Genomic DNA, 8,384 nt, shown 5'->3' on the forward strand with positions numbered 1-8,384 from the left:
AATGAATTATTAAAAAAGAGCAATCATTGTGTTAAATGATTAAAAAAAGGAAATGTATTATTAAAAAGGACTATTATTGTAGGGTATTTTATAAAAGAAATATGTATGAATTTGTGCGAAATGATAAAATTACAAATAAATTAAAAATGTGATTAAATATTTTTCTGCATTAAGAAAAACTAAAGATTGAGTGCTTCTACAATCATTTTCTTTTCTTTCTTCTAAACTATTTTTTAAAATAAAAAAGGTGAATTCTTATAAAAAAATTAAATTAAATTTGTTATCTTAGACCTTCTATTTAAAAATTATCATAAATATTTATAATATGACTATCACGACATTATTATTGGGAAATCTCGAGTACCACAACAAGGCGAGAGATAAAAACAAAAACTAGTTCCTAAAATAATTTTATTGGTTCGTTGTCGGATGATCGGGAGCGTAAAACTCGTGAAACCAAAAACTACATAAAGGGTGTGAGATATTTTTACCTAGGAGAACTCCTATATCCCCTAATATCACATATCATAGTTTGTGAACGAATGAGTTCTTACAAACTCCTCTCTAGCAATGATTCACATAATAAACACAGCAACAATACACCTCCTCGCGTATACTATTTTTTTCTCGCGATCGCGCACCACCACACAGTAGCACATAAGGAGGGATCAATCCCTCTTGCTGTCTTCTCACACCAAATAGATGGTAGTCGGCTATAGGAAGAAATAGGAGGCTGAGATACGAGGTTGTCGGCTATAGGGTCTAGCCTTTAACCTGTTTAGTCTCAACTCATATTTATAAAGAGCCTTCTTTAACTAACCTTAATGGATTCTTCTTATTTGTTATTGGATCTTCATTCAATTACTCATGGCTTAATGGATATTGGATTTTCATTCAATAATCATTCTAAGCTCTATTGAGTCTCTCCCAATGATCTATTAAAATAAGAGCTTATCGGATATCCCATATTCGATCCTTTATTCATCGCGTTGTCTACTATGTGTGACCCTCTAGGCTAAATACCGAGTTGGTCGTGAGTTGCATCTATTAGAACTCCTTTTGACTCATAACTTCTTCTAATTCAATAAAATATTTTATTCATAATAATTTACTCAACTTATCAACTATAGACATACTATGCCACTATGCTATAGTCTTCATACGATACATGGGGATATAATTCATTTGACTTGTTTACCCTCAATTATCATATATCTATAGTTTCTCATCTATCTAATATTTTAAATATCATATCCATTAAAATAAGAGCTTATCGGATATCTCATATTCGATCCTTTATTCATCGCGTTGTCTACTATGTGTGACCCTCTAGGCTAAATACCGAGTTGGTCGTGAGTTGCATCTATTAGAACTCCTTTTGACTCGTAACTTCTTCTAATTCAATAAAATATTATCTTCATAATAATTTACTCAACTTATCAACTATAGACATACTATGCCACTATGCTATAGTCTTCATACGATACATGGGGATATAATCCATTTGACTTGTTTACCCTCAATTATCATATATCTATAGTTTCTCATCTATCTAATATTTTAAATATCATATACTAAGCATGGTGCTGTCAAGTCCATAAGTAATTCATTTATGTCTCATTCTAATCGGATTTCTTCAGAAAACTCGTCTCTCAATCCGAATCTCACGCTTATCGGATTCATCATGATCCGATTAACCCTAACTAGGGATTTACCTAAGTAAGAACACATGAGAGATTTCCAATAATAGATGATAGATAATCTACTGATACTCATTTATCTTTATAAAGTTAATTGTCATTCTCAATAACTATATGTACTAGATTCGGAACTTCCAGACCTATAAGTCTGGTATCAAATAATGGAGTACTTAAACAAGATATTGTTGGTGTTTTAAGTATAAAAACCTAATATATAACTAGGAATATTGAATCATTATCTAACGATGAGGTATATTTAACTATTGAGCATTCCGTAAATAGATCATTTAATAAAGTCATTCTCCAATAAGTACTTGTACTGTATTCCTAATGTCTATACACAAGCAACTATAAAACCAACTACCTCCATTGTATAGATGAGTATATAGCACATCGGTCTGTTTGGTTATCTCGGTGTCCTTCTCGAATAACTTATAATCAAAAATATTTAGGATCTATGTTTAAAGATGAATTAGTTTAATTATCATGATCTTATCATGATTCAATTCTCATTGCATATATCCAACGACATCACAATATATATTCATCATCTAATATAAAGTGAGAAAATATCATAATAATAATTAAAAAAATTAAAAAATTATATAGCATATCATATGTACTATCAATAATGTAATTAACTCACAATGCACCTATAATTAATAATTATGTCATCAGTTAACAACAAGAATAGATTGTGAGTCACTCGGAAGCAATAATGCATTAGAATGTTAAAACGATATAGAAAGCCTTAAAGCACTAAAGACCTTGGACTCACAACATTTTGATCTGATGGAAAACTCTTGAATTTATTAATTTTGCAAGGATCTCTGGTTCTCCTCCTCCACATCTTAATTTATGTTATTATAAACATCTTAGACCAGGCTTATTGTAGTAATTTTATAATATTTACTTATATCTCAAGAGATGATAACAGAGCTGCACATTGGTTATCTAATTTTATCATGTGTTAAAAGTGACATTCTTAATACGAGGAATACCTTAAGATTATTTCAAATTATTATTCTTAAGAAGTCATTAGGCGCTTGTCTAGGCACCTAAATGATGTAAGAATAGGCTAAGTAAGCGGGTCATGTGATCAACTTCAATCAGACATTGCCCAAACATTGGTCGATTGAAGTATCTCATCATTATAGGCCTTCTTCTCCGATGATTATGATGTTTTCTTTAGTAAACAATGGCAATATTTTTCTGACTTACAACATAGCCTGCTCTTTGTTAATTCCTCTGTTTCCTCGTGCTATTGCTTCCAAATTCTAAACTACTTATCTCTTTTTCTTTTTTTTTCTCATATCTCCTCCATATTATATTGTTAAAAGGGTCGAGATTCATTTTAATTCATATGATTTTGATTGGACCACTTAAGTTCTTATAGTTTATTCATATCTAAAATAACCCTTGTATTTTTTAAAATATAACATATAAGGCTCTTCTGTCAAATCTAAGTTAACAGATGTTATAGTTTAAAAAATTACTAATATAATGATATATATAATTTAAATTTAAAAAAATTGAGGCCACTATCAATGATAAGAAGAGACATTATAATTGAAGTAACCACCAATAACAGCACCGAGTTGCTACTATCTAGCAATGCGTCATACACACACAGCCTCTCCCATGCTAACGACAAGCACAAGAGCTTCCGGTCCTCCCTCAGGTGAATGTGCGTCAACTAGTTTGATGCTAGGCATGTAATGGTCTCCTAGTCCCTCTTCCTCCTCTTTGGCATATTCATCCCCATCGCTTCCCACTTCATCCTCTCCTGCCTTCTCACTTGTCGTGCCTATGACATGATAGTTCAACTCTCTCTCACCTCTTCCTCTAGCCTCTCCTATCTCTGCCTCTCTGCCTTCGTTCATTGCTATAGCTTCCGTCGCTTTCTCGATGAATCTTAACATTTTTTTTAAAATTTAAATTACACGTATCATTATATTAATAGTTTATTATGAGTTAGCATATCACGTAAGTAGACTCTAACGTTTGTTAACTCTAACTTGATAGGAGAGACTTATATTGTATATATTTTTTTAATATATGAGTTATTTTAAATATGAGTAAACTATAAGACTTTAAGTGGTCAATGACCAAAACAACATTGCTAAAATGAATCTTAACCTTTGTTAGAATTCTAAATTATTATTATTTATTATAAATTTAAATAATATTAATTTTGATATTATTTTGTTTTATTATTTTATTATTAGACTATGATAAATTAACACTTTACTATTCTATAGATGATTAAATGAATGTAATTTTATAAAATAAGTGATGATAATTTGAATGTGAAATCATAAGCAACTGAAAATTCATTTTAATATTTGATTTTTTTGCTCAATTATATTTTTATTAATTTTATTTTGATGAGGGCCTCACTATACTAAGATGAGTGCCTAAAGCAACTTGAATCTGGATATCTTGGTATTTCTGATAATATTATTTTTAATATATAAAATATAATAAAATAAATTTTATTTTGCTTAAAAGAAAATATGCATGAACCGTTGAGTGGGTATATGATTCTTGGAAAGTGTCCACCTATTCCAATAAATAAATAAGGGTTGTTTATGATGTTGAAAGCGAGGAGCTCATTGTATTGGGCAAACACTGATTTTGTAAAAGGTTTTTTTTTTTAATGAAGAAATAGAGATCTTTGTTCGACTCCATCAAAATCCTATCAATCCCTTGCTATCTTTATTTTTTTTCTTTTATAAATTTGGTAAGTTGATTTTTTTTTTTTTACTTGTGTGTTGCTGAGAAAACAAGAAAAAAAAAGTAGAATCGGAACAAAATAGTGGAGTAATTTCAAAAGTAAATAGACATTGAATTTGTACCAAATGACAATAAGGTAAATATTTAAAATATGATTAAAAAATATTTGCTATAAAAAAAGTTGATTACTTCTACAATGATTTTATTTTCTTCATAGACTTGTCTCTTGGAACAAAATTGTGGGGTATTTAATAAGAAATAGACTTTAATTTCGTTCTAAATGATAGAACGAAAAAATATATTATTAGAAAAAATTAATTGTTGTACAAAATGATAAAAGAGGCATAATATATTATTCAAAAGGCCAATTTTGAGGGGTTTTCAAAAAGAAATATACATGGATTTTTGAGATGATTAATAAAATTATTATGGAGATGCAGGGTATCGATCCCCGTACCTCTCGCATGCTAAGCGAGCGCTCTACCATCTGAGCTACATCCCCATCGATAAAAAAATATATAATATATTATTCAAAATGCTAATTTTGAGGGGTTTTTAAAAAGAAATATACATGGATTTTTTAGATGATTAATAAAATTATTATGGAGATGCAGGGTATCGATCCCCGTACCTCTCGCATGCTAAGCGAACGCTCTACCATTTGAGCTACATCCCCATTGATATCTTAAATATAATTTTATTCATATATATAAATATTTGTATTCATTAATTCAATTCGTAATTTTGGTTGTCATGGATTTGTGTTTGATAAGTTATTGATGTCACTATTGTTGACATTTACAATCTCATAGAAGAGGAAAAAGAAAAATATCTGATGAGGATGTCGTGATAATAAAACTATCACAGTGGATACTCATGAATTAATTAGAGATAATGTGATAATTATTAGATATGTACTATATGTTGACCCATGATTGGTGAACTTAATGTTGTGGATTGTCATGCATCAGTGTCTAATTAGTACGTTGGACATTGACTCAATTTTTTCTTTTATAAATTTGGTAAGTTGATTTTTTTTTTTTTACTTGTGTGTTGCTGAGAAAACAAGAAAAAAAAAGTAGAATCGGAACAAAATAGTGGGGTAATTTCAAAAGTAAATAGACATTGAATTTGTACCAAATGACAATAAGGTAAATATTTAAAATATGATTAAAAAATATTTGCTATAAAAAAAGTTGATTACTTCTACAATGATTTTATTTTCTTCATAGACTTGTCTCTTGGAACAAAATTGTGGGGTATTTAATAAGAAATAGACTTTAATTTCGTTCTAAATGATAGAACGAAAAAATATATTATTAGAAAAAATTAATTGTTGTACAAAATGATAAAAGAGGCATAATATATTATTCAAAAGGCCAATTTTGAGGGGTTTTCAAAAAGAAATATACATGGATTTTTGAGATGATTAATAAAATTATTATGGAGATGCAGGGTATCGATCCCCGTACCTCTCGCATGCTAAGCAAGCGCTCTACCATCTGAGCTACATCCCCATCAATAAAAAAATATATAATATATTATTCAAAATGCTAATTTTGAGGGGTTTTTAAAAAGAAATATACATGGATTTTTTAGATGATTAATAAAATTATTATGGAGATGCGAGGTATCGATCCCCGTACCTCTCGCATGCTAAGCGAGCGCTCTACCATTTGAAATACATCCCCATTGATATTTTAAATATAATTTTATTCATATATATAAATATTTATATTCATTAATTCAATTCGTAATTTTGGTTATCATGGATTTGTGTTTGATAAGTTATTGATGTCACTATTGTTGACATTTACAATCTCATAGAAGAGGAAAAAGAAAAATATCTGATGAGGATGTCGTGATAATAAAACTATCACAGTGGATACTCATGAATTAATTAGAGATAATGTGATAATTATTAGATATGTACTATATGTTGACCCATGATTGGTGAACTTAATGTTGTGGATTGTCATGCATCAGTGTCTGATTAGTACGTTGGACATTGACTCAATTTTTTCTTTTATAAATTTGGTAAGTTGATTTTTTTTTTTTTACTTGTGTGTTGCTGAGAAAACAAGAAAAAAAAAGTAGAATCGGAACAAAATAGTGGGGTAATTTCAAAAGTAAATAGACATTGAATTTGTACCAAATGATAATAAGGTAAATATTTAAAATATGATTAAAAAATATTTGCTATAAAAAAAGTTGATTACTTCTACAATGATTTTATTTTCTTCATAGACTTGTCTCTTGGAACAAAATTGTGGGGTATTTAATAAGAAATAGACTTTAATTTCGTTCTAAATGATAGAACGAAAAAATATATTATTAGAAAATATTAATTGTTGTACAAAATGATAAAAGAGGCATAATATATTCTTCAAAAGGCCAATTTTGAGGGGTTTTCAAAAAGAAATATACATGGATTTTTGAGATGATTAATAAAATTATTATGGAGATGCAGGGTATCGATCCCCGTACCTCTCGCATGCTAAGCGAGCGCTCTACCATCTGAGCTACATCCCCATCGATAAAAAAATATATAATATATTATTCAAAATGCTAATTTTGAGGGGTTTTTAAAAAGATATATACATGGATTTTTTAGATGATTAATAAAATTATTATGGAGATGCGGGGTATCGATCCCCGTACCTCTCGCATGCTAAGCGAGCGCTCTACCATTTGAGCTACATCCCCATTGATATTTTAAATATAATTTTATTCATATATATAAATATTTGTATTCATTAATTCAATTCGTAATTTTGGTTGTCATGGATTTGTGTTTGATAAGTTATTGATGTCACTATTGTTGACATTTACAATCTCATAGAAGAGGAAAAAGAAAAATATCTGATGAGGATGTCGTGATAATAAAACTATCACAGTGGATACTCATGAATTAATTAGAGATAATGTGATAATTGTTAGATATGTACTATATGTTGACCCATGATTGGTGAACTTAATGTTGTGGATTGTCATGCATCAGTGTCTGATTAGTACGTTGGACATTGACTCAATTTTTTCTTTTATAAATTTGGTAAGTTGATTTTTTTTTTTTTACTTGTGTGTTGCTGAGAAAACAAGAAAAAAAAAGTAGAATCGGAACAAAATAGTGGGGTAATTTCAAAAGTAAATAGACATTGAATTTGTACCAAATGACAATAAGGTAAATATTTAAAATATGATTAAAAAATATTTGCTATAAAAAAAGTTGATTACTTCTACAATGATTTTATTTTCTTCATAGACTTGTCTCTTGGAACAAAATTGTGGGGTATTTAATAAGAAATAGACTTTAATTTCGTTCTAAATGATAGAACGAAAAAATATATTATTAGAAAAAATTAATTGTTGTACAAAATGATAAAAGAGGCATAATATATTATTCAAAAGGCCAATTTTGAGGGGTTTTCAAAAAGAAATATACATGGATTTTTGAGATGATTAATAAAATTATTATGGAGATGCAGGGTATCGATCCCCGTACCTCTCGCATGCTAAGCGAGCGCTCTACCATCTGAGCTACATCCCCATCGATAAAAAAATATATAATATATTATTCAAAATGCTAATTTTGAGGGGTTTTTAAAAAGAAATATACATGGATTTTTTAGATGATTAATAAAATTATTATGGAGATGCGGGGTATCGATCCCCGTACCTCTCGCATGCTAAGCGAGCGCTCTACCATTTGAGCTACATCCCCATTGATATCTTAAATATAATTTTATTCATATATATAAATATTTGTATTCATTAATTCAATTCGTAATTTTGGTTGTCATGGATTTGTGTTTGATAAGTTATTGATGTCACTATTGTTGACATTTACAATCTCATAGAAGAGGAAAAAGAAAAATATCTGATGAGGATGTCGTGATAATAAAACTATCACAGTGGATACTCATGAATTAATTAGAGATAATGTGATAA

The 8,384-nt window shown here is 29.2% G+C and overlaps 6 non-coding genes across 6 annotated transcripts; all 6 read right to left on the reverse strand.

Annotated features, from left to right (window-relative positions):
• Positions 1 to 4,865: 4,865 nt before the first annotated feature.
• Positions 4,866 to 4,938, reverse strand: TRNAA-AGC (transfer RNA alanine (anticodon AGC)). The gene has a single exon. It is a non-coding gene; the product is annotated as a tRNA-Ala (tRNA).
• A 101-nt stretch (positions 4,939 to 5,039) lies between these two features.
• On the reverse strand, positions 5,040 to 5,112 carry TRNAA-AGC (transfer RNA alanine (anticodon AGC)). The gene has a single exon. It is a non-coding gene; the product is annotated as a tRNA-Ala (tRNA).
• A 1,783-nt stretch (positions 5,113 to 6,895) lies between these two features.
• Positions 6,896 to 6,968, reverse strand: TRNAA-AGC (transfer RNA alanine (anticodon AGC)). The gene has a single exon. It is a non-coding gene; the product is annotated as a tRNA-Ala (tRNA).
• A 101-nt stretch (positions 6,969 to 7,069) lies between these two features.
• Positions 7,070 to 7,142, reverse strand: TRNAA-AGC (transfer RNA alanine (anticodon AGC)). The gene has a single exon. It is a non-coding gene; the product is annotated as a tRNA-Ala (tRNA).
• A 768-nt stretch (positions 7,143 to 7,910) lies between these two features.
• Positions 7,911 to 7,983, reverse strand: TRNAA-AGC (transfer RNA alanine (anticodon AGC)). Its single transcript has one exon. It is a non-coding gene; the product is annotated as a tRNA-Ala (tRNA).
• Positions 7,984 to 8,084: 101 nt separating this feature from the next.
• Positions 8,085 to 8,157, reverse strand: TRNAA-AGC (transfer RNA alanine (anticodon AGC)). The gene has a single exon. It is a non-coding gene; the product is annotated as a tRNA-Ala (tRNA).
• Between the last annotated feature and the right edge of the window lie 227 nt (positions 8,158 to 8,384).

This window comes from Musa acuminata, chromosome BXJ1-2, assembly GCF_036884655.1.
Source record: "Musa acuminata AAA Group cultivar baxijiao chromosome BXJ1-2, Cavendish_Baxijiao_AAA, whole genome shotgun sequence".
Classification (NCBI taxonomy): domain Eukaryota; kingdom Viridiplantae; phylum Streptophyta; class Magnoliopsida; order Zingiberales; family Musaceae; genus Musa; species Musa acuminata.